Genomic DNA, 27,521 nt, shown 5'->3' with positions numbered 1-27,521 from the left:
GCCCTTCCTTTTGGTAATGACACCACGAAATCCAGTTAAGGGCAGGAGATATGAGCATTATGAACGGATAGCTTCTAATCCACCCTCAGTTATTAGAGAGAGAAGCCACAGAGAAAGCTAAGTCCTACCTACCTTAAAATCAGCACAGACTGAATAGTGAATGGGTGTGGGGAAAGTCCTTGGCATCTTCTGGTAATGCTGCTACTGGTCTTGGAATGCATCAAGAACAAAATCTATTGTGTCAGGGACACTGGATAAGTTAATGCAGCTTCCAAAAGTAACTAACACTTATTGAACGTGTACTGTGCGTTGGGTTATTTTTCTCTTACTGTTTCTGTTTGAAATTCATGGGTGTTATTTCTCAGAGTAGTTTCAAGTTTAAAGACTAAAAGGAACAGAAAGGACAGAGCTCCTAGATACTCCCTTTCCTCCACCCCTGCCCAGTTTCTTCTATGTTTGCACTGAATCGTGTACTCACGCTGCAGAAACTGTACTGAAGACCTAACCCCTCAGAACGTGACCTTATTCAGAAATAGCGCCTTTGTATATGTAGTCAAGACGAGGCTATTAAAGAGGGCCCTATTCTAAGATGGCTGGTGTTCCTATACAAAGGGAAAATCTGGACACAGGAACAGACATACACAAGGAGAAGATAATGTGGAGACACAAGGAGAATGCCATGAGAAGGTGGAGGGCAAGGAGCACCTGAGGCTACCAGAGCTGGGAGAGAGAGACCAAACAGATCCTTCTTTAAGTGTCCTCAGAGAAAGCCCTCCTGACACCTCCATTTTGGACTTCTAGCTTCCAGAACTGTGAGACAATGTTTCTGTTGTTCTAAGTCCCTCAGGTTGTGGTACTTTGTTATGGCAGCCCTAGAAAACTAATATAGCCTAATTAACATCATGCGGTCGTGGGGCACATTTGTTACAACTGATGAACCAATACATTATTAGCTACGGTCCATAGATTACATTAGGTTTCACACTTGGTGTTATGCTCGCTGAGCTTTGCCAGGTGTATGATATCATGTATTAACCATTATAGTAGCAGAATAGTTTCCCTGCCCTGAACAACCCCTATTCTCCATCTTTTCACACTTCCCTCACTCCCACCTCTACCCCAACCCTTGGCAACCACTGATCCTTTTACTGTTTTTACAATAGCTTTGCCTTTTCCAGAATGTCATACAGTTGAAATCATACAGTATGTAGCCTTTTTACACTGGTGTCTTTCACTCAGCAACGTGCATTTAAGTTTCCTCCTTGTCTTTTTGTGGCTTGATAGCTCTGCTGGGCTATTTAAAAATATGTTAAATTATTTTATCCACACAATAAACCTGTGAAGTAGCTATTAAAATCCCCATTTTACAGAATTTCAAAGTGCCTGCTCTTAAGCACTATAATATTCTTGGACTAATCCACTATTTATCTCTAGGAATTGTTTTCCCTTTCAGGAAATAAGCAAGAGTGCCCCAGGAAAGTTCTGAGAAGACTATTGTCAAGATCTCTGGTTGAATTCATTGGATCAAATTCAACTGAGATAAGAAGTGATCTTAAAAGTTACCCATGCTGGGGTGCCTGGATAGATGGCTCAGTCATTTGAGCATCCGACTTCGGCTCAGGTCATGTTCTCACAGTTTGTGGGTTTGAGCCCCACGTTGGGCTCTATGCTGACAGCTCAGAGCCTGGAGCCTGCTTCAGATTCTGGGTCTCCCTCTCTCTCTGCCCCTCCCCCACCCACATTCTGTCTCTCTCTCTCTCTCTCAAAAATAAATAAGCATTAAAAAAAAAAGTTACCCATACCTCTTCAATTGTATGTTCATTTGGCTTAAATGATAGAATTGTCATGTCTCAAAGATACCAATTAAATTAAACCTTGCAAATAGTAATTAAGCCTCTATTAATTTATTGTTACTTCTTTGTAAGATTCATATACCAGGATGCTCAGATTCTGGACAGCCATCACTGCATACTTCTGTGATGTTAGCATTTCTTTCTTGCATTGCACCTTCCTTATTACATAACCTTCCTCTTCTGACCACTATACCCTCATTCTCAACATAACACTTTCTCTTTTATTTCAAGGAACCCTAGTGTTTCAACACTCATAACAATTATTAGGCAGATTCTTTCTGATTAGTCATCATTATTTACCCACTATAAATATCATGGTGAAATGAATTCAGTGAAGCCCCACAAAAACAAAAACAAAAAACAGGAAACACATTTACACCATCAAGACGCAATATACATTTACTGAGCATTTACTGTGGTGTTCTATTATACACACTAGGGATACAGCAATGAACAAGACTGAAAAGGTCCCTGTCCTCCTGGAACTTGTATTTTAGACTTCCTTGCTTCTTTAAACTTCTACCAGGTGTATCATACCCATTTTCAACTTTGAATCACAGCTATCATCTGTTTTCTGTCTTTTGTTCTCAAGATTCAGGGCTTTGTGGGAGAAAGTCAGGAGCCATGTGTTGTCTGTGAGGGTTTGTGTCAATTTCAGCTGGGTGACTACTGTGGCTCAGTGATACTTCTCTTCATCCTACATGTACTGGAGTGATTTCTGGGTGTAATATATTCCAGCAGATTCCTCACTTCTGCTCTTCAAATTATCTTCACTAACCTCAATGCTTCAATTGCCCTTCTCTACAGACCCTTGGCAAACAGTGATCTGGACTCAGGAACCTGGACTACTCCTTTCTGTGAAGTGAGATGCTTGGACTAGATGATGTCCAAGGTTTAATCCTACTCTATATAATACTATGGTTCCATACCTGCTCTCCAATCCAGCAAAGACGGATATATCAAACATGATATGTCCATGATTCCTCCTTTCTAGGTCTAAATGATATCTAGTCTTCTAATTCTCTTCTAGTCTTCTAATTTAGAAAGCATTAACCTCCTTTCAAGCACATCATCCCATGACATCCTCGATAAAAATATTGTATTGCTTCTCAAACATGTCATTGAATTTTCCACTTCTGCACTTTTAATTCATACATCACATCCATCTGGAATGAGTTCCTCTATCCTTTTCATTGTCCATATTCTATTCAGTCATGAATTCTGGAGTCTTCAGTTCAGACTGGATCCTTCAGTCATGAAGTCTGACTCTATTGAGTCAGACTCAAATTTCACTTCTTCATGATGGTTTTCTTGAGGACTCTAGCTTGGAAGTGATATCTCCCTCCTTGAACACCTATCATTCATTTTGGGAATAAATGTGCTGCCTTGCCACAGCTCAACTGTTCTAACTAGTATTTAATTTTTTTTAGTGTTTATTTATTTTTGAGAGAGAGAGAGAGAGAGCGGGTAAGGGACATGGAGCGGGGGGAGGGTACAGAGGATCTGAAGTAGGCTCTGCACTGTCAGCAGGCAGCCCAACCTGAGGCTTGAACTCACGAACCACGAGATCACGATCTGAGCTAAAGTCGGACGCTAAACCGACTGAACCAACCAGGTGCCCCTGTTCTAACTAGTATTTAAATATTTTATTGATATTTTATTTTCTATATATTTTCATTCTTAAGGCCAATAATGAAAAGATAACCACTGTATAAAAAAGTCTCCCCATTGGGCATGGTAGGCACTCAGGAATTGTAGCTGATTTGAACCATTGGATTTTTACTCTAGATTTTACCATTCTGAGTATGTAAAATGTAACTCAAGCTGATTCATCTCTGTATTTTATTGACTGATCAGTGTTTACAAAGTGAATTAAAGACTTTTGTAATAGACTATATATGAATCTCAAAAGTTATATAAACCCACATTTGCAGTAGTTACACAGTAAATCTGGCAGTGTTTTCTTTCTGACTGTAGAAAATGAACTTTTGTCCTTTTTAAAAAAGTTCAATTTATCAACCTGCTTTGCTCTTTTCTGAACAGAATGGTTCATTTGGGACTCAAAAACCAAATAAACACATGGATTGTAACATACAGTTTGGACTTAACTTTAGCTCAACCTTCACCATCTTGTTCCAAAAATCTGTGCTACTTAAGAAAAAAAAAAAACAACACATGCAATCACCAAGGCACATTTGTCAAGATCAGCAATACAGAAATAAGAATGAATGGGATCAACCTGAGGAGCTCTGCCCTCTCAAGCTGTTTCTTTTCTCTGATCAGTGGAATCCAGAACACGAAGCTGTACTATGAGCAGGCTAACAGGTTATGACCTGTTTTTTCTCTTCATTCCTGCTCCATCTTTTATCATTACGTTCCCTCTATTTGTATTTCTCCATTTGCAAAACCCTGACAGGCTTCACATAACTAAAATCAATGTCTTTTGTGAAAGAGAGTGGCCTCTTTTCACCTTAGCAGGAATGGGCAGCTTGGGCATTTCAGACTGACCAAGTGCTGGTGTTTATATACACTGACTCTAACGCTTGGGAAGACAACACATTTAGGGATTCTAGGTTGCATCTTAAAGTGCTATCACAAACACTGCCACTTTATTTGGAGCACTTGAGATTGTTCAAACCCTGTGGCAATCATTGTTTGATTCTTAGGTAGGAAAAGTAGGTTCATCTCCATATAAAGAAAGAAGACTGAGATGTATAGAACTTTGGCACTAGCTCCTGAATAGCAGCCAATCAGTGCAAAACCAGCACTGGTGTTTAGAATAATCTCTACACCATTCTGAGAAGTCTGAGAAAAGTGAGGAGAAGAGAAAATTTGAAACCCAATTACTTCTGTGCCCTTTTTTCTTACTTAGGGTTTAAAATACTTTTCCTTGGCAAACTCAAGGAGAATTACACTGAAAGACACAGGCTAATACCAAATCAGAACAGGTATGTGGCCACTTCTGCTCTTGGTCCCTAGAGAGAAGTAAAAGGCATAGGTGTGAATGCTATGGCAAAGATGGAAATTCTCCACCAAACTGTGTCTGTGTGAGAACAAAAATCGCGTAGCTTTGCTGAAAGGAATGTATAAATGTGATAACCTAAGCTAATTCTGATGTATAAGGGTGGGGTCCTTGCCCCAACAGAACTCTCCAGCAATAGGTAGGGCTGCTGAGAAAGCGTGAACCCCTATTACTGAAAACAGTCCGGTAGAGGTGAAATGGCCATCTATTTAGGGCTGTAGGAAAAGATAGTCTTTAAGATTCTAAAGCTATGCTGTCCAATACAGTAGCCACTAGTCACATGAGGCAATTTAAATGTAAATTAACTAAAATTAAATAAAATTCAGGGGCACCTGGGTGGCTCAGTTGGTTAAGAGTCTGGCTCTTGGGGCGCCTGGGTGGCTCAGTCGGTTAAGCGCCCGACTTCGGCTCAGGTCATGATCTTGCGGTTCGTGAGTTCGAGCCCCGCGTCCGGCTCTGAGCTGCCAGCTCAGAACCTGGAGCCTGTTTCGGATTCTGTGTCTCCCTCTCTCTCTCTGACCCTCCCCCGTTCATGCTCTGTCTCCCTCTGTCTCAAAAATAAATAAATGTTAAAAAAAAAATTAAGAAAAAAAAAAAGAGTCTGGCTCTTAGGCTCAGGTCACGATCTCACAGGTTCATGCCTGGAGCCTGCTTGGGATTCTCTCTCCCTCTCTCTCTGCCCCTCCCCACCTTGAATAAATAAACTTAAAAAAATAAATAAAATAAACATAAGAATTTCTGTGATTGTTAAAAAAATTAAGGAAAATTAGGAATTCCATTTCTCAGTTCCACTAGCCCTGTTTCCAGTGTTCTGTGGCTGCATGTGTCCAGTGGCTACCACATAAGACAATGCAGAGAGCATCTTCACCACCACAGACAGTTCTATTGGAGAGCCCCACTTACAGTGTGTCAGACATGATCTCGGACTTGAGAGATCTTATAATTTCATAGAGAAGATGGAATGGTATGCGGAGTGTGGCACAGGTCAGCTTTTGGAAGCCTGGATGTATTCTTTTAATCCTCTTAGAATAACCTCTCTGTTCTCCTGCAGAAGGCCTTTGGATCAGACAATCTCACTGTGACTAAGCACTTGCTATTGAGTAAGTTAAATGCTCAGCACAGGCAAAAGAAGCTGGGACACCATCTGAAGACAGATCACACCTCAAATTGTGTAACAAGGACCATGAGTGGTTTATTTGGAACAGAAGATCAGAGGTCATGGGTCTTCACCAATGGTAAACATGGTACAGAGATCATCATATTTTACACAACAGTAGTTTTACTTATGCATGACCCTTTGGACTTTCTGGTCTACTCAGCTATAAAAATATTGGCAACCCATGAGTCTACTCTTTGTGATTGGTTTTCCAACTAACATTTCCAATTTAGTGATCAAAACCCAGATCCAGAGCCTTAGCCAGCTATCTTTGTTGATACAAGGTATTAGCAAGGTGAGAGAGTTTAGATGGCAGGATATAAATCCAGTTACACTGCTGGAGACAATTCAAAGGTATGTGCTTTGCCAGTGGTAATAGTCTTGTGCATGAAGGACACGCTAGTGTTAATGGAGACTAATTATTCCCTAGTGAATTTTTCAACTTTTATTCATCATGATCCTCAAATGCATTTATTGTGTTCTAGAATTATGTAGCAAGTTAGAGGCTATCCTCTAAGAGTTTATAATCTAAGATGAAAAGCTTTGAAACCAAACCAAGGGACATTATCCATTATACCCCTCGGACACCATAGATGCACAACTTAAACATAGAAATCTACACAGAAGTTAAATAATAAATTGAAAAGGGCTTAAACTGCTTCCTCTTTCCTTTCATCATTTAGATGGCACTTCACCCTAGTTGTTAGTTTGGAGATTTCTGGACTTTTCTTCAAGTAAGAAATGACTCACAGTATAGGCTTAAGACTAGCATAAGACTATAGGGTCTCTGAACCGCTAATGTGTTTGTATGGACACCCATATTATATTTCTATTGGAGCATTTAGTCTGTAGCTTGCATTTTAATTGCTAAGTACGTATCTGTCCTTCCTGAAGACTGTAACCTCCTTGAGGTTATTACTCATTTTTGTGATCCTCCAAAGTAGTATCTGAGGGGTCCCTCAAATAGTCTCTTAACTATTTTTTTTTTTTTTATAGTTCGCAAGGCTGACTACTTGTTGAATTGGAATGGCTTCTAGGGCATTTCTTTCATTAGACTTAGTTGGTAAACAGAGGAACTTGGCTAAGACATTATCAAAAGGCCATGTCTCCAGCTGAGCTTTTAGTACTACCTTGAGGGTGGTAGTGGTTCACTATGGAGCTCTATTTTATATTGTGATTTGTAGCTATATTGTGTGTTGTGTGTATTGTGTGTAGCTATATTGTGTGTTGTTTTCCTCTAGTGGAAAAGAACCTTGTCTTAGAAGATGGGTATTAGGCATTTGTAACTGAGGGAATAGTTCTGGGATGTTCAAAGAGAAGGAGGGACAAAGAAGACATAAGATGAATAAGAAAAGAAGAGAATCAGGGTTGGGCTGAAACACTCCAAATTGCCAAGGCCTTTGGAGGTTCCGTGCCACTCCTCCATCATAATTAGAAAATACTGACATTCAGAGCTGATTTAAATGCTTCCATCAGTCTAAAAAAAAGTGTTGCCTGGTTTTGCTCTCTAACCATGCTCTGTAATTAGAAACATAAGGCACTGTACTGGATGCTTGCTTGAGAACCCACCCCTCCCAAGCCTGGTGTCATTACCCATTGGCTATCGGACTTTTATCTTTTCTCACCATCTCTCAGGAGCCTCAGCCCAGGTCACAGGAAGAGCGTGCGGTTGCCACGGGCATTCCTGAGAAAACCTGGAGACCTCTGGCGCCACCTCAAACTCTAAAGCACGCGAAGAAACTCATTTTGCCAGCCTACTTCCTAGCTGGAGCTCTATAAATCTATGCTGCATTGGGAAGGCAGTAGTTCAGGTATGGGAAGACAGGTTTTCAAACCAAAAGAGTCATAGGGAGGATCTTTGTGACAACCAGCTTGAAAGGACATCCTCGTTTGTTTCTGAGAACAAGAAAGCTGCTCTGACAGCTGATCCTACAGTTCCTCACGCTCTTGCTCAAAAACCTGTATTTTGCAGAATGTAGGAGCAGAACACCATCTAAGAAGCAAAAGCAGCAGCAGCAGCTTTTTACCTTGGACAAAATCCACAAGGAAAACAGAAAAATGCTTGTAATCAAGGACTTCAACTCAACAGGCACCTAGCTTGTCAAATGAAAACATGTGGCGGCCACCTGCTAAGCATCTTAAAGAAAAAAAGATACCTTCTTGTTTTTCTACCTGATCTAGTCTCTTTGGAGCATACTTGCATTTCCCGGTTTTTCACACTCAAACAGTGCTGTCCACACTCTGTATAAAGATGACTAAGCAATTTTGTATTAAGTAACCAAAGCAAGTCCTGCCAATTTTAGAATAATTAAGTTTCTGCCGTCTAATATAAACAGTTCCAAGAACTGCATGCAGCCTACCAAAAGTATATATTACAAGTAGTCAACACTGTGGCCAGCTGGCAGGCAGATCAACCTATTAAAGTAGAATTGTTCAGAATTCAGAGTATTATTTTTCTTTTCTCCCACTATTTTTTCTGCATCCAACTTTGTTTCTTTGGGATTGTTTTCAAGTATACAAAGCAAGAAACTGTTGCGGAATTGCACCTCCTGTAAACGAATGAGCTTTTCTCTTGAGATCCGGTGGAGCACACAAATCATTCCCATTTCAACCCCTGTCTACACAGGCAGCCAAAGAAAAACGGAGCAAGTGAATCTACTTTGTTCCCACTCAAGCTGAAGTGTTCATTTTGCTTGACCATAAGAAAGGTCTACAGTGACCACTAGACAAATGAATGTGCACATTAAATCCTATGCCCACTGGGCACTGAAAATATCTTTCTGACCACTGATCCTTGTACTGCCTTTGCCAGGTAGCTTGGTGGGCCACAATTTATTGCTAATAAAACTAAAGTCATGGATTCAATACCACCAGGAATGAGTTAACTGTTTAAGATAAAAAAAAACCTTAAACTATTGCCATGTGCTATGACATTAATCTTGGCCAGCTATAATGGCAGATGTGGCTTGACAAGTTTAAGTTGAGAAAATAGAGATGGTTAGACTAACCCACTCCACCATGACCCTCAATAGAGTGTAGGGTCAAATGAGTGTGAGTGTAGCATCATACAAAAAGGTCTCTGAATATTCAATTGCATTATAAGCCCTGTTGTCTTCTTCACTGTGAATAAATTCACACATAATCAAGAGGGGTTAAGGCTCTACAATCATCATTACAATGAAAACTTCAGTAAAAACGTTCAACAAATATTGTGAAGTAATATTCACATACTAACCACTTTGCTTGGTATGGCATGTAAGCTGTCAATGCAACTATTCTGCCCTCTCTGGGCTTATAATCTGAGAGTGGAGACAGGCAATAAATAAAGAAAATACAAATTGGGATAAGGGTTAGAAAGGAAAAACACTGTTCCAAGAGAGAACTACAGAAGTGACCTAATGCTTTTCTTTGGGCTAGAATAGGATATAGGCAGTAACAGCTTTTTCAAACAGGAATGATATTAATACACATAGAGACATGCATTCATAAAGAGAACATGAGTTTATAAGATCAGAGTTTATATTCATTAAACAAATACATATATATATATATATATATATATATATATATATATATATAGACATCTGTTTTGTTCCAGACACTCACTCTTCCAGTTGCTGATAAATCAAACTTTTCTCTACTTGTCTCTCTTAAAGAAGTGGGTGAGGAGTAAAGTAGGTAGTCAGGTTTGAGGGATGGTGAATTATTCTTACCCCTTCTTTCACACCTCAGGTCCTGTGTACGTAATAGAAAACTAAGGACATATCAGCTGCTGTCTACCACAATTTATACAGACAAACAGAATCCACTTAAGATATTAACTTCACATGGCTAAAGTAGGAGGCATGAATGAGGGCATCTTTCTGGAAACCATCCAGCTCAGTGAACTTCTGACAAGAAAAGCATGTTTCCCACCCACTATTAAGCCAAAATTTGTTGACTGAAATGAAGCTGGTCCACTTTGTTTTTTCAAACTTTGGTTCATGATTCCAAGAAACGAACAGTCCATAATAAATTTACCCCAGTGGCAGAACATCTCACAACCAGCTTTTCCCCTTTGAATACCCCCAAACAGACCTTTTATTTGTTGACATACAGCCCCTGGACATTCATGAAAACAGGATGTTCTATTGCTGCTTTTTAAGTTAAATGGATTTAAGTCAGGGTCTCAGCCGAATTTCAAAAACAGATGTTACACAGCAGAAAGGCTGAACTGACCCCAGCAATGAGAGGCTATTTCACTTGAACTTGGAATATTCTTTGTTAGGAGAAGCAATCAAAGATGCCTTCAATTGGAAACAGGAGCAACCCAAGGTGTACTACTGTCTCCAATCAGTGATGGCCTGTGGGTCTGGGAAGCTGTTGGGCCTGTAGGACTACTGGTTTGGGGAATAAGCAGCTGAGCGCTAATGACGGGGAGGCGTAAATGCCTTGGTTTTGGAGGGGGTTAGTGAGGAACAATGATCTTCCTCCCACACGACACCATCCTGAGTCTCTGTACCTTTCAGGGGCCCTGCATGAAGTGGCTTCACTGAATCCATCAAATGATTGCTGACAAGTAAACACAACTCACAGCTGGGCCACAGGCCTCAGTTCTGCAAAAATGTAGTCCTTGTTTCTGCCTCTGGGCCTTTGTCTCTGCCTCCTCTCTCTCATTACCTGTAGTGCCTTCCACTTCTACAAATCCATGTATTTTTCTAGAGTCTAGCTCAGTCCTATCTTTATTCCAGAAACATCTTCGCATTCAACTTTTGCAATATTGTTGGTACTGTTCTTTTTGGTGATCAATCCTATATGGCTTTGTTGTTCAGATTTCTTATAACTCTCTTTCTCTTGAGCAAGTCTAAAGCTGCTCAATGTTGGGTCTACATCTCCTTTGAAATCTGCTCACAGTTCTGGGTAGCTTGCTATGCCTTTGTAGATGCAAGGGAGTATTTGCTGAATTAAGTTTATTGAAAGACTTCTGACCTGAAAATCCAAGCTCCAAATAATGCCACAGGCTACGGCCGTAAGTGATGTTTGCCTGATGTTCCTGTTTTATAGATCTGTACTTTCTGGCTTCCTTGTGGTCAGATGAGGCTAAGTGACTAGTTTTGGCCATTGAGTTGTGAGCACAAGTGTCATGTCACTTCTAAGGTAGTCCATTTAATTTTTGATGTGAGACCCTTTAGGGACCTCTTTTTCTCTCTACCATAGTAACCAACAATGTTTCTAGAGAGTAGCTTGCCAGCTGGGGGCCCCAAGTAAGGATGACAAAATGGTGGACTGGAAACCTCTGCCTATCCAGGGTTAGACAGAAAGCATAAGTATCAAACCCTTGTTTAAGTCATGGAGATTCTGAGTCCTGACCCCAGCATACCCTAGTTTGTCATGACTGCTGTAGCCTTGGTCAACACAGTCCATAATGAAAGTGATCTTCTGACATTAGGTAGTACATATCTATGTTTCACGCAGGGGCTTACTCAACTTATATATCTTATTTTCCTTCTGTGACTTCTAATATAGCAATAGGGATAGGTAGGTTAATCAGAACCCTGTTTGCAGGTAGGGCCCCAGGGAGCAGAAGTGGCTCATTGGCCCCATAAGCCATAAAACTGCCACTAACAGTAGGAGTCTTCACCTATGATGTGTTCACTCATTTATACCAGGGATGACAAACTCAAATGCTTTGAAGAACCAAAGAGGTGAATATTTGGGGAGTGGTGGCCCATAGGAAAACGGAGAATGCATACATTAAGAGCATTCAAAATCAAGTTAAAAACAAAATCCATGCTGGGCAAGGGAAGCACATTTGCAGGTCTATATGGGTTTCAGTTTGGCACTTTGTGACCCCTGATTTATAGAGTCATTCATTAGGGTCAAGAGTGAACCCACAAATGAACCCATACAAAATTACAGTCCACATGGAGAAGTTTATTTACTTAGCCCGTGGTTATATAGCATGTACTATGTACCAAGCACAGTTCTCAGAACTTTATAAATATCAACTTAAATCTTTCTAACAATCCATATTGTCTCCATTTTATAGATAAAAAGATAGGACCAGAGAAGCTGAGTCATGTGTCCAAGGTCACAGAGCTAGTAAATGGTAGAGCTAGCCTGGCCCCAGAGTCTGTGCTTCTAATCACAGAACAATGCTCCATCTCAAAAGACCTGTAAATGGATAATACAAGGTAGACCGTGGCAACAACCTTGAAGATGAAATGATCACGTGATTGACTGTACAAATGCCCCTCAGTAGGAGAGGTTTCCTGTCCAGAGGATTTGGCCTGCTCCACGTTAGGCAGGCTCACATTTGATGTTTATTAATGAAGTAAAAATGAATCTCTTGTTTATGTTCATTTGTGTTTTGGCAAACTGATTTATTACTTCATTTAAGTGGGGTTTGCTTCAGGAAATAAGTTGAATTCATTCTAAAGTCTTAAAAACTAAAACATAGTACTTCACACTTTGACTATTTCTTTGCTTTTTAAAATTTAATTAGACATGAAGGTCAGTCATCTAACTTTATCAGTTTGCATCAGTCTCAGGGCAGAGCCAAGTTTGTGGGATCTGAAGATTATTTGGGAGGCCTTCTTTAGTACTGGGGCGCCTGGGTGGCTCAGTTGGTTAAGCATCTGACACTGGATTTCAGTTCAGGTCACGATCTCGTGGTTCATAGGTTCAAGCCCTGTGTCGGGCTCTGCACTGACAGCATGGAGCCTGCTTGGGATTCTCTGTCTCCCTCTCTCTCTCTGCCTCTCTCTCGCTCTCAAAAAAAAAAAAAAAAAAAAAAAAGAAAAAAAAAGAAATAAACATTTAAAAAAGGAAGAGAATATTAAATGTAAAAAGTTCAGCAGGGGTCGTGGCAGAGACATGATCCCTGGGAGGGGCCCTGCCACTTCAGCTCCACTGGTTTCATGGCAAATCCACTTTGGGTTTCTCACCTCGGGTTCTTCTGAGCATTCCATCAAAATGTCACAGCACCTTAAGTTTATTCTTAATTTTCAATTGCTTTGAAACTACAATTATGTCCCCCTTTAAAAAAATGCTTCCTGAAAACCAGAATTGAAGAAACAAAGAATACCAGGAGCAGTTATACAATTATTCTTCGAAGCAGTTTGCAAAAAAGTAGAATTACAGATATAGCCAGCACGTTGCTAAACTGCATAATTAAGTATGATGGGTGGATGAGAGGGCAGAGAAATTTAAAATGTTATGACTCTTTGCCAAGATGAGGCCAACGAAAAACAAATAAAAGTACTGGAAATCCTAATGTACGTCAATGAACATATTATTGGACTCACCAAATTGTCTATTGCATTGAATATAAAAAAATAGTCCAATTTATAGGAGAGAATGAAGGAATGCTAGAATTGCTAATGTAGCCCTATTCTAGCACCTGAGATGGAGAGTGTTCAATTCACTATACTATAGAAACAGTAAATTCATGAGTGACTGAAGATGTATGTTCGAGGAACGAGAAAAAGGACAGATGGTGCTAATGGTCATCACAAGCTCCCTCCCCCCCCAACCTTAAACCTCAACTTGCAACTGCATCTTTTATTTCTAAACCATTAGCCAGCATTCTGAGGGAGGTAATTAGATGGTCTCATTATAACAAATGTCTTTATGTTTATAAATTGTCTAAGTCTAGAGGGAATCAGATTCACAATTATAGGCATATCTACTTATGGGAGGAATTCTTAAGAACTTGGAGAAAATGCTTTTAGAAGAACTCCTTCCTTCAGTCCCACCCTACATTTGTAATCACTCCCTCTGGGTATGATAAACACACTTTCCCCAGACACAGGATGCCTCATTCCATGATATATCCTATTCGGTCATTAAATAACAGGACTCAATATTAATGTTGGCCTTCTCCATCCCTTTAAAACAAAGTGTTTTCAGCCAAAGATATTAAACTAGTCAACCGCTCTTTTCTCCTGTCAGAGAAACAGCCAGCATCCTGAAATCACAGCTCATTTGTACCACATTGGCGTGAATATTCAGACTCCATTTGTCTCCAGCTCTTAAAAGCTGGTGTTAGAGTGAATGACAGACATTTTGTTTTGAATTAGCAGAAAGGAGGAGGAAAAAAGGCCCAAGTAATAATTTTGGCCTAAAATATCTGTTTCAGGGAATGCAGCTCTGCCCTTTCCTTAGTGAAAGTCGATTTTAAAAAAATCTAGATTTAATTTGGCATTAAATTGGACCTGGGATACAGAGAATGGTAGGAAGGAAACTTGTTTCAGATTTCCCCCCCTCAGACCGCGTGCTTGTTCTACTTAAATCCTATTGGAGTATGGCTGCACAGAGTGCAAGACGTTCACTACTTCGTGTTGTTAAACATCCCAAAGTAGAGTTCAGAAGCAGCTGAATCTGTGTCCTTGGACTGTAGAAATCCAATCATTCTTGGAGCCTCAGGTAAGCCTCAGGACTTTTGCTTATTTCCATTGAAAACTATTAAATAGCACAATCATTCTTTATCTCTTTATTCATGACTATTAGACAATAGTCTGGAGAGGAGTTCTAGAAGAACCTTTCTTCTAGAAAGTACTCCTGGCACCACTATTTTTCTCCCTTGCCCTCTGTGGCCCTCATCTTGGCTTGTCCACCCTGGCCCAAGCTCCTCTGTCAATAGCTGTGCTAGGCAGGAATATGTGCTTCCACAGAGGCACCTCTTAAAGCCAGGTGCAATTCTCTGACCAGGAAAACTCCATCATTTGGCCAAAGTTACAAAATCCGCATATGGTGATGCTGGAATGTCCTCTTGCCCTTCCTAACATGAAGGTTTCCAGAACGTTGATGAGACTATGGGAATCTGTGTTCCTCCTGTTCCCTCAATCCCTAACCAAACTTGGGCTCACTGCATATTTTCATCCTATACCATATGACAAGGACTTGAGTGTGGGCTCTTGAAGGTGAGACTCTTGAGGAAGGAGTGGATTCAAGACATTTTCACATATGAGGCTGGTTCTACAACCCCTACCAGAAATCTAGAGAGAGGATTCTTAGTGTAAGAAAGACTCCTTCAGATCCTGTGATAGCAAGTTTGGGCACACTTGAACTAAAAAAGAGACTGAGCACTTTATTAAAGGTGTCCAGGGAGACTTGTTCTGTAAAACTCAAGAAAAGAGGAAGAAAAAAACTTCTCTTTCCACTCCATCTGGAGCTTCAACGGACTCCAAAAATATTGGCCCACTGTGGTTATAAAATCTCCCATTTATGCTTTTCTTAAACAAGGGCAAAGACTTACAACTCAAAGCACTTCTTTTACATGCTCATAGGAAAATCATCTTTCTCTCCAAACCTTGTAGCTGACTGAAATTAATGAAACACAGTTGAGAGGCACCTATGCTGGCCACTGGCCACCATTCATTTGGAACACCCCATCTAGGCCATTCATGGATTGTAGAGCCATTTTCTCTTGACTACAAAATTTCTCCTTTCTCATCTGAGGTAAACAGCAATTTGAGTAAAAATCACTGGGGCAAACCATAAGAGACTCTTGGATACTGAGAACAAACTGAGGGTTGATAGGGGTTGGGGAGGGGAAAGTGGGTGATGGGCATTGAGGAGGGCACTTGTTGGGGTAAGCACTGGGTGCTGTATGCAAACCAATTTGACAATAAATTATATTATTTAAAAAATCACTGTCAGGTGTCACTGATACTTTAGGCAGCTGCATAAAAATTGGCATATTTTCCGCTACTCAAAGAACACCAAGACAGAAGTGTGGAAGTGGGTAGATGAAGAAAGCTGGCATCTCACAGTTAACTAGAGAAAATGGGTGGGGTTTGTAGAGAAGAAGGAGGAAGTTTCCAGAACTCAGATGGTCTCTTCCACTGTTACCAGACAATCCAAGGAAACATCAAGGTTCTGCTAAAGAAAGAGAACTAAGAGAGAAGGAGAGAAAAAGGAAAAAAAAAATTGCAAAAAGAGAATCTAAAGGAAGAAAAGTAATACTTCAGAAAATAAAATAAATGGATAAATATTTTTCCTTCTTTTATTTGTCACAGAAATCAGGAAAAACTAAGGAAACTAGTGCTGGGATAAACATGGCCTCATTAGAAATGACATTTCTGGTGGGACCCAGAGAGAAGATTGCTATGGCTGTCATGACCCATGGCCCCTCCATACTCTACCAGCTTCCATTCTGGCCTGGCTGCGAAACCCTAAAATATTGCCAAAGCCTCCTGGAGGGCATAGGTAGAGTGAGGAAACCAGTAGGGATCAACATACTAAAGAAGGAGTTCAGTGCAAAAGATGTACATTCCCCTCTACTGAGCCCTTTACTGACTGTCTAGACAAGATAATGTTCAATGGCACCAGTCTCTGAGAAAGATCTACCTTCTGTCTCTTTGGAGACAGGCTCCCCTACTGTCCAGTCTGATCAGCTCTGATTGGCTGATGAAGAAAATGGCTCCAAAGGAAGGTGTTGATGTATGAGGCCCCCTTGGCAGAAACTTAGGGAGTCAAACCTATGCTCATGGGTGCAGTTTATTAGATGGGACAAGCCCCACGGGAATGGTTTGGGGGCATATCCCCAAAGGAAAGGACAGAATAAGAAATAAAATAGGGCCAAATAAATGAGAGAGAAAAAGAAAGACATACACATGAGTTAATATACCTGTTCTTTTTTTTTTTTTTAATTTTTTTAACATTCATTTATTTTTGAGACAGAGAGAGACAGAGAATGAACAGGGGAGGGGCAGAGAGAGAGGGAGACACAGAATCTGAAACAGGTTCCAGGCTCTGAGCTGTCAGCACAGAGCCCAACGCGGGGCTCAAACTCACAGACCGTGAGATCATGACCTGAGCCGAAGTCGGACGCTTAACCAACCAAGCCACCCAGGCGCCCCAATATACCTGTTCTTACAAACCCTCATTAAGAGTAGCATGTAGATTTCTTTATCATGGGAGGATTCCTCTGTTATTTACCAGGAAAGCCTTCTACACACCAATTTCTGGTGGCATTTTGGAAACACTGCTCCTCTCTCTCCACACAATCTCTCTGGATGACCTCATCCACTGCCATGGTTCTAATTCCTAAGTAAAGATTATGACTGAAAACATCTGTCTCCAGCTCTCACCTGAGCTTCAGGTGGACTATACCCTTGATGTCCCTTAAGTCCTCACACTCAGTATATCCCCATCGAAGCTCACTGGCCTTCCCTCTTGTCTCCTGGAACAACGTTCTCATGGAAGAGTGATGGATCTGGGGCAGGCTCATGCTATTTATTGTCTCCTACCTTTTTGAGGAGAGAGGTAATTCTCCTGATGTCAGCTAATCATATTTTTCTTTCAGCCCCTCTCCTGTCTTGACTTATTTCTACCTGTTGTGGTAAAGGGCAGCAAATGTGGTAAAGGGCACTAATAATCATCACTGGGAGATAGTCTTAAAGCAAATAAATTATAGGTTCAGAAGTTACATCTAATCATCTATTCACTCACTCATTCATTCATTCTTTCAATATTATTAAATGTCTATTATATACACAACTTCTCCTACTGCTGTGAGAGATGTAAAAGCCACACTCTTCAATTTCAAAAATTACACAATGTCATTGGACAATGAGAGCCACATAATAAAGGGCTATAACACATCACAGAATAACCAGTGCTCTGAAAGTGATGTCAATGCAGAGGAAGTTCAGGAGAGAGGAATCTGAGGGAAGTGCATCTGCAATAAACTAAAAATCAGCATGTTAGAAACACATGATGATGGGCTGGTATGGATTGAATTGTGTTTCCCCAAATTTATATGTTCAAGTCCTAACCCCCAGTCCTTCAGAACGTAACCGTGTTTGAAGATCAAGTTTTTAAAGAGGTGATTAACTTCAGGTGAGGTGATTAGGTGGGCCCTAATCTGGTAGGACTGGTGTCCCTGTCAGAAAAGGAGATGTTGGACACATGGAGAGAGACACCAAACACGTGTGCACACTGCAGGCGGGCATGTGAAGACACGGGGAGAAGACTGCTATCTGCAAGCCAAGTAGAGAGGCTTCAGAAGAAACCAAACCTGCGGACATCTCACCAGAACTGTGAGGAAATTTCTGTTGTTTAGGCCACCTGGTCTGTGATAGCTTGTTATGGCAACCCGAGCAAACTAATACAGGCTGCAACAGATAGAATCGGAAAACAATTGCCTGAGAACCACACTGAATTCCCAAAAAACTTTCCCTCCGACTGGTGCCACCCTGGGCAAAACTGTGAACAAGTGAAGTTTCCCTTACTTTCTCCAGCCTCTACCTTCTGCAATCCCCTCTTTCTGCCCCCCAGTAACCCCTCTGCCTGTGGAACTTCTCCTCCCAGCTGAGGAGGGTTCATGGGAAGTGACTGGCACTTACTGCCCCTGAAATCACCAGTGTCTGTGCAAAGGTGAGCTTATTCACTGGGGAAGACTGACTCATGACCTCTCTGTCCCCTCAAGTCAACAGCATTCTTTGCAGGAAGTGAGGACTTCATTACTGATCTGGGACTGTTTTGCTTTAGATACATATGCAGGAAAAAAATAAAGCAAAAAATCAAATTATAATTTTTTAACATTTATTTATTTTTGAGAGAGAGAGAGAGAGAGCAAGCACAAGCGGGGAGGGGCAGAGAGAGAGGAAGACACAGAATCAGAAGCAGACTCCAGGCTCTGAGCTGTCAGCATAGAGCCCAATGTGGGGCTCAATCTCACAAGCCTTCGAGCCGTGAGACCATGGCCTGAGCTGAAGTCAGCCACCCAACCAACTGAGTCACCCAGGTGTCCCGCAAAAAAATCAAATTATAAAGCAGAAAAACAATTCTTTCCAAATCTGACAGATGAATTGGTATATAAACCATGAGGACAACAGCAGAAAGACTGGTTTCTCACAATGCATCTTTAGGTGCCAGAATTTAGAAAATCAGGCGGAGAGGCTAGGAGCAGAGCCTCCCCATCCCCGTCAATCACATAAATGCTACTCACAGGTAAACGATCAGATGTCTACTTCTGAGCCTTCCAGTTGATCACCAATCCCTGCAGAATTTGGTTGAAGGATCTCCAAACGTTTTAATGACACCTGGTATAAAAGTAGGATGAAGTAGAATGAATTTTAGTTAATGTAGACCACATATTTAAAATATCATTTCTTCCTCAGGTACTATTATGAGTTAGGACCTTAAAGGGGAAATAAAGCATAGACAGAAATGGGTACTGTGCACTTGTATGTTAAAGAATATGAATACAATTATTCCAGAGTCAACCCCTAACTTATTCTAGATAATGGGGTAGAGAAGGTGGTATAGTAAATACAAAACAGGGAATTCTACAAATGCCAATAATCAGAGACAAAGGCTTTAGAACACAGTCAAGGACACCCCTTCTCCAAACCTGACCCTCAATCCTTCTAAGCTTCAGACTCTCAAGAACCTTTCTCCACAGTCTTCTGCCGGTGATGGTCAGGAACTTGACTAATCAGTAGAAGAAGAAGGTCTGGAGGATTACAGATAATTATAGAAATGTACTAGTAGATAATCTAGAGTTAACCCGCACTTGAAACACATTAGTAAATAGTAAACATTAGAAAGACCACAGAAATGGCAACTGTGACAGTAAATCACCGTCACACCCCTAAGCCTGCCCCCAACATGATGCAACAAGGGCTTCTAATGAGTATGAAATGCAACTTTGGGCTTTTAATGTTTGCCTTTAATGGAGCAGAGTAATGGGTCTCAAGTGGACCTTAAGAATATAGCTTTGCCTTCCTCCAACCCCACCCTCTGCCACTTGGCATTGGAAGAAAACAGAAGCTCACAGAGGTTAAGGGACGGGCTTGGAATCTCACTGCTAGAAACTAGGCTTGGATTCCTAGATTCTCATTTCAGCTTTCACAAGTAAAAAACAAAACAAAAACCTGCTTAGTGTGTTACTTAAAGTTTGTGTCTATCTGAGGAAGGCTGTTTTGCAAACTAGGAGTCAGGGAACCTTGAGGGCTCACAAATTCATCAGCAAACCCAGGAGCCATCCCTTCCCCCCCTCCCCTTCTTCTTTCCTTTTTCTTCCTCTTCCTCTTCCTCCTCTCCTTCTCCTTCTTTTTTTTAATTCAAGTTAGTTAACATATAATGTAGTATTGGTTCCAGGAGTAGAAGCTAGTGATTTATCACTTACATATAACACCCAGGGCTCACCCCAACAAGTGCCATCCTTCCTGCCCATCACCCATTTCCTTAACCTTGAGCAGCCACTCAGGCCATCTCTAGCTCCTCTCCCTCAACCTCTACCACCTCTTCCTAGGGGTCTCGGGTCCTGAGTGCAAACATCTACTTTGTATTGCCATACATTTAAAGTACCTTGCTCAGCATTCTGGGATGTGGGCCCTCATCTTAAGGAGACTAAAATCCAGTTAGAGGCTAAAATCCAGTTGGGACTAAAATATATAATTACATTTCTGGGTTACAAAGCCAGAAAATGACAAGAGCTCCCAATCCCATTTAAATTCCTTTTCTTCTATTGTGGGTCCAAGTTTGGAGGTCTTTTCTATAAATCTGAAGAGAAGGGGATGATAAAATGGTGAGGCATTTCCTAGCTGGAAAGATTGCCTAAGCCTGCTTCATAATCTGGTTCCTCACAGCTCCTGGTCCCCTCCCAGCATGCAGTAGAATATCAAGAAATGACTGTTGAATGAATGAATGGAATCCATGGGTGAGTTTCCTGAAACTATAGGCCAAATTTTGTGCATATTAACTTTCATTACCTTTTAAGGCAGTCTCCATTTTTCTTCCCCCCAGAATGAGAACCAGTTGCTAAATAATTAGCAGAGTCCTTGAGGATGGAATTTAGATGAGAATCAATTACAAAGAGTGCTCCTATAAGTAAATTTATACACAAACATGGCTGGAGAACCTCTATGTGCCAGGAACATATCGAGGATATGAAAAAGAACAAACAGCTGTGGTACTTGGCCTTATGGTACTTATCGTGTAGTGAATCCCTAGAAGAGGTTTCTCAGACTGATTGCACGTCAAAATTTTCAGGCATGGAGGCTTTTAAAATATATATGGGACACTCCAGAGAGGTGTCCAGGAATCCGCACCTTAAAAAAGCCTACACTTGGAATGTGACGTAGATTATAGTACCCTCCCCACAGAGGCCTCCCATCCTTGACCCTCAGGCTTCAACAAAGACATCAGAGACTAGAAAAAGGCAAGAGTTACTTGCCAGGATTATAACTGAACATACTGAGAGATATTTAAATTGGTAGAGAAAATAATTCACAGTATCTTCCCCAAACCCTCTTGCAGGGTCAGTATTTATTTGCCCAGTTTTCCTTTCTGCCCTTTCAATTCTGTCAGTATTTCTATTTGTTTAATTAATTAATTTTTAATTTAAATTTTAGTTAGTTAATATACAGCACAATATTCGTTTCAGAAGAAGAATCCGGTGATTCATCACTTACATACTACACCCAGTGCTCATCACAAGTGCCCTCCTTAGTACCCATCGCCCTTCTAGCCTATCCCCTACCTACATTCCTCCATCAACCCTCAGTTTGCTCTCTATCATTAAGAGTCTCTTGTGGTTTGTTTTCCTTTCTTCTCTTTTTATTTTTGAATTTAGGAATGAATATAGGAAAAATAGAGAAAGAAAATGCTATCAGTGGGATTTTTTTTTTTTTTTTTTGGTTTATAGTATCTGGGTCTATGTTCATGAACTATCTTGTTAATGAGACAAAGAGAAAAGAAAGGCTTTCAAGAGGAACCATAAAGAGAATGGCGAAGTGAATGAAAGTAGAGTTTGTCTTCAGATATACTTTGCTTTCTATTTTCCAATTTAGAATCCAAGGGCTGCAAAACTGATGAAGCTCTTACTCTCTATTTTAAGATCTTTTTCTACCTTCAGTTACTTTGCAACTTCAAATAGATTCCTGGGTGAATGAGTACTCACTGGATCCCTTTAAGCTTTTAATTCAGTGCCTAACACATGTATGCTGGCTGGCCTGGCTCAGAGGCAGTTGCCAAAATTCTCTGCAGGCAAATCTGATTCTAGACTGGATGGTAAAGAAGGAAAAGACCTGAGATGAAGGAAGAGGGGAAGGAAGAGAGAACAGGGTTGTGTTAAGCAAGTGAGCCTGTCTTCCTTCCACAACCCCTTTTCTAGTCAGTGGTGAACGGTCAGGTCCTATTTACTGCTCTTTTGATTGAACCATCTGCTCAGGCATGTGGGGACATTAGGGTTTTATATGAACGCATGTGCTATGGGAGAATCAAGGTGTAACAAAAAGAAAGGAGAAATTTATCTCCTCTCAATCAGACTTGTAGTCCTCCAAGAGTAGTGATTTTCTTAAAAACTTCAAAAACTAGCTAAAGCCATTCAGTAGCATGAGAAACAGAAACTAGCACCTTCCTAGGTTACACAAATGAAAAATCATCGCCAGTACATATTTGCAAAAAGTGATTACAATTCTACCTTAAAATTCTTACCACAAGTATTCACAGAAAGATGCCATTTTCCAAAAGGATACCAAAAGGAAAGGTCTAAAATGTTAATTTATCATAACAGTAGTTATTGCAAAGGTTAAATTAGGGATCTTTTATAAAAAATGAATAACTTTGTATAGCCATTAAGAACCAGGTTTTAATTAATTTAAAATTTTACCTTTAAAATGTGGTTGAATTAGTACCCCTTGATTTTAACATTAACATTAATATTAATATTTATATTTAAAAATCTCCCATGACTTTTATATTATGCTCTGCTTTCATTATGGACATATAAATACTATGGTTTTTTTTCTCTTTTTGTTTTAAAGTTTATTTTGAGAGAGAGAGAGAGAACACATGTGTGCAAGCAGGGGACGGCCAGAGAGAGAGAGAGAGAGAGAGAGAAAATCCCAAGCAGGGATTTTCTGCACTGTCAGGGCAGAGCCCGATGTGGGGATTGAACTCATGATCCGTGAGATCACGACCTGAACCGAAATCAAGAGTTGGACGCTTAACCGACTGAGTCACCCAGGCGCCTCATAAATACTACATATTAAGGACTCTTAGTGCCAGGCCTTGTGCCAAGCACATGGTACACATCTATCTCATCTGATTGCTATAGCACCCTAGTGAGGTATGTATTCTTATCTTAGGGTAAGCACTGAGAAGTTCGTTTTATTTAAGTCATTTGCCTCCGTTCACTCAGCTAGTAAGAAGTGAAGCAAGTATTCAAACTCAAGGGCTGACCCAGCCTGATGGGTGTATTGGAAGGATACATGCCCACATTCACTTATTCACTGAGTGGGTACTCTGAGCCACACAGAGATGAACAAGGGCTGCTTTCACAGAGCTGGTGTTCCTGTGTAGTAGGAACAACACAGGTGTTTCTGATAATGAGTAAATAAAACAGCATGCTGTGACAGAGGGCCACCAGAAGGTCACTGGAGGCCACATAGTGAGAGATGGTCTCTCCAAAAAGAAGACATCTAGGCTGAAAATACATTTCTAGGAGGGAACAGCCCATGTGAAGATCTAGGGAAAGAGTGTTCCAGGAGGATCCCTTGAGAATCCCAGCATGAGATGGAGGCTTTTGTAAGTTCTGTGTGCTCTGTGATCATGAAACTCTTTCAAGTTATTTGCCCCCTATGGGACTCAGGCTTTATCTCTCTGTTGGCAGAGTATACAATGTTGAAAGATGTGCTGAATGAGGACTTACCAAAAATGATCCTCTAAGCGCTGCCTTTGTTGGAAATCATGACAGTGGCATGACGGTGGCTGGTGATCTGTCCCTACCCAGAGAAGAGTGCCAGGGATGCACATGGTCCCCTTTGCATTCAGTGCCCAGAGTGACAGAGGTACCCTTGTACCCCCTTTCACTTGGTAAGCTTGAAGAGAGTTTCTTTCTGTGGGTTTATGTGAGCTCCTTTCAGTCTTGTGCATTGGAGGAGAAGGCCGAATATTTCTTAATAATAAAAGAATGAAAAGCTATGGGACATAATCCTTGGAATGGGAAAGGAATGGTAAGTAGCTATTTCAGTCTTAGTTGGCAGGAAGTCACATAATTTGTGGGGATGGAAATTAAAATGAAATATTTAAAAATAGATCTATGGGTTTTAGTCAGAATGAGCCAGTAACAATAAAACATCACTAATTGTCTCTTGTGAATTGTCTCTCTTTTTCATTTATAGTTGAATATGGGAGCTAGGAGTATTTTAGAAGGGAAGAGATATGTGATCTTAGGGAATTTAGTCACTTAAATAAATACTAATGAGTGAACTGACCTTGACCAAGTCATTTAACCACGTTAGGCCCCTCAATTCCTTCATCTGCAACATGAATTTTCGGGAATGGAGTTTTAAGTTCCCCCCAATTCAGATGGTTTGTATGTACTTCTATGATCTTACAAGGGGAAAAAATGTCTTGTGTATGTCTCAGTATCTGTGAATGACATTGTTATGATTGTGAATAAAACAAGCTCAACTGAGCTCACCCTTTTCAGCATCAAACAGGCTGCTCCAAGAAGCGTATTGCTTTGCAGAGACCACAGACACTCCTACCACTTCCCCAACATTTCTAGGAGATGAGTGTATTTTATAGCTCCAAGAGAAATAATAATATGTTGTAAAATAATATCTATCATTTATTGAAGGTCTACCACGTGCAAGGTACTTGATATCTGTTACCTCATGTGATCTTCAAAAGTAAACTGTGAAACTGGCTGTTTTTATTATCCCCACTTGAAAGCAAGGAAACAGATCCAGAATCACTATCACGTAGTCAGTAAGTAGCAGAGTTGGAATGACAACCCAGATTTGGTGGACTCCAAAGCTCTTCCCATGACCAAAAACTTGGAGGAGTCATAGTCGCCAACAATGACATTTCTTCTACTCTTTTGAGAAAAGCATCTGGGGATATAATATCAGTAGGACCCTTGGAGAATTCATCCATGAAGAGGGGGCAGACTGAAGGTCCATGGAGTGATACAAACTCATCTCAGCCCTAATTAAACTAAAGTGAACTTCCCAATCTATCAAACTACCAGAACATGGGTAACCCTCTCTGGAGGAAAACAATATCATCCAGGACTTCAACTGGATATGCATATGGAAAAAACGAAAACTAAGTCTTGACTTCTGTTTAACACCATATCCTCCACCCCCAAAAGTTCCAGATTGAGTGTGGATCTCAATGTAAAAGCTGATACATATAAGCTTTCAGAAAAAAAGTAGAAGATACATCATGTTCTTGAGACAGGTAAAGATTTTGTAAATCACTAACCATAAAGAAATAAAATTGATAAATGTCACACTGAAATTAAGAACCATAAAGAGAGTGAAAAAATTACCATTACATATATCTGACAAAGGACTTGTATCCAGAATATATAAAGAATTCCCATAAACCAAGAAGAAAAAGATAGATGACCTATTAGTAAAATGGGTAAAGACTTTGATAGGCACTTCACAAAAGAGGATACTAAAATGGCCAATAAGTATATGAAAAAGTGCTCAATCTTATTAATCATTAGAAAGATTCCAAGTAAAACCACACACCATTAGAATGGCTAAAACTTAAAAGACTGACAATTCAAAGTGTTAATGAGCAACTGAACTCTCATGCACAGCTGTGGGAATGTAAACTGGCAGTCACTTAGGAAAATTATTTGACAGTTTCAGCTGCTGAAATGGAATATTTGTATATCCTGTGACCCAGATATCTTACTCCTAGGTATGTACACAACAAATATCCATGCAAATATTCATCAGAAGACATGAATTAGAACAGAATGCTCATAGCAGCACTTTTCATAATAGCTACAAACAGGAAATCACTTCAATGCCTACCAATAGTAAAGTGGATAAGTTGTGGCAGGCAAGCAATGGAATACTGTGCAACAGTTAGAATGATCTAAGTATTGCTCAGGCAATGAATCTCAGAAACATAATGTTAAACAACAGAAGTGACACACACACACACACACACACACACACACACACACACACAGAGAAAGATTCCATTAATATAAACTTAAAAAACCAACAAAACTAATACTTAGTGTAAGCAATCAGAATAATGGTTACCCTGGGGCAGTGGGGGTAAGAGGAGGAGGCTGACTGTAAAAGGAAGCACAAGGGGGGGCTTCTGGGGTGCTAGTAATGTTCTGTTTCTTGATCTTGGAGGGGACTACATCATTATGTTCATTTTGTGAAAATTCATCATGCTGTACAATTATGATTTGTACACTTTTCTGTATGTTATACCTCAAATAAAGATTATTTTTACAACATGTGGAGAGAAAAAGATGAAGCCTCAGCCGGAAAAGAAGACAACTAATGGGGATTTATGAGCTCAAAATATATAAAACCATGAAAGTTTGGTATTTCTGGCCATATATTATACCAGTAGGGAAATAAAATAATAAAAAGAAAGACAAACAATGAGAGAAAACAAGAAGGCAATACAAATCAATGTACTCTGCAGGGGGAAAACTGTATTTGGGAAGGCTGGGATCAATTTGGCCAGTTATTTCTAAATTAAAAGTCAACACTGGATTATTTACCAATGACTTAGTGAACTTTCCATAAGATATATTTTGGCTTACTATATCTTAGAAGGGAAAGTTTGAATGTTTTTGCAAGTGGCCCATACCAAAGCAATTCAAATACAGGGACTATTTATCATCTTAAGATGTGGTGAAACTTCATGTCCATTCAGTCCCTTGCTCACTAACCGCACTGTTTCTTCTCTTCACTTTCAACTACCCACCTTCCCAAATCTATAGCCAATGGTGCACATGTGCATCAGGCTCTTGCACAAGGTTTCCTCTTTATTTGTTTAAATTGTATGTTTTCATTTAAGTTTTTGCCTGTGTATATTGCATATTTGTCCATAGTATGCTTGTATTTCAGTGTAAATTTTTAGGTCTGTAGGAGAGTCTCTTGGTTTTAATGAGATACATTTTTCATGTTACTATGCAATTGTGCATATGGATGTATCTATATACTTGTATAAATTAGTGGATAAGAGAGACAAGATGCATTAGTAGGGTATCATGTTAGAAATTTATTTAGCCAAGCAGGTTAAATCAAGCAAGAAAACTAAGGAAATTACTCTTATAATTCAAGAAAAAGTCAATTATTCAATGAAAGTAAGAGTTCCCTTGGTATTCTGCAATGGGTTCACTGCATTGTTGACAAAACTTTAAACTATTCAGTTGGGTTGGACATTGGTTGTTCCCTTGAAAGCAGCATGGAATTGTGAGAGAAGACAGGCTGTGGGGTCATAATAGAGGTACGACCTTAAGGAAATTCTTTGTTGGATATCAGTTACTTACTTTAAAATAAAAATGATTAGAAATAATAAGTGTTGGCAAGGATGTAGAGAAAAAGGAATCCTTGCACACTGTTGGTGGGAATATAAATTGGTACTGCCACTATGGGAAACAGTATGGAGGTTCCTCAAAAAGTTAAAAATAGAAATACCATATAATCCAATAATTCCACTATTGGGTATTTACCCAAAGAAAACAAAAACGCTAATTTGAAAAGATATATGCACC

The 27,521-nt window shown here is 40.1% G+C and overlaps 1 protein-coding gene across 9 annotated transcripts in view; it reads right to left on the bottom strand.

The window, feature by feature from the left end:
• Positions 1-27,521, bottom strand: part of CALD1 (caldesmon 1) — a 211,158-nt gene that overhangs the window by 104,644 nt on the left and 78,993 nt on the right. For all 9 annotated transcript variants that reach the window (XM_047831711.1, XM_047831727.1, XM_047831703.1 and 6 more), the window contains one exon: positions 18,969-19,062. The gene's annotated coding sequence lies outside the window, so the exon portion shown is untranslated. The remainder of the gene's footprint in view (positions 1-18,968; positions 19,063-27,521) is intronic.

The sequence above is a fragment of the Prionailurus viverrinus genome, chromosome A2, assembly GCF_022837055.1.
Source record: "Prionailurus viverrinus isolate Anna chromosome A2, UM_Priviv_1.0, whole genome shotgun sequence".
Classification (NCBI taxonomy): domain Eukaryota; kingdom Metazoa; phylum Chordata; class Mammalia; order Carnivora; family Felidae; genus Prionailurus; species Prionailurus viverrinus.
The sequence above is the reverse complement of the archived record's forward strand: the minus strand, read 5'-3'. Positions and strand labels throughout refer to the sequence as shown.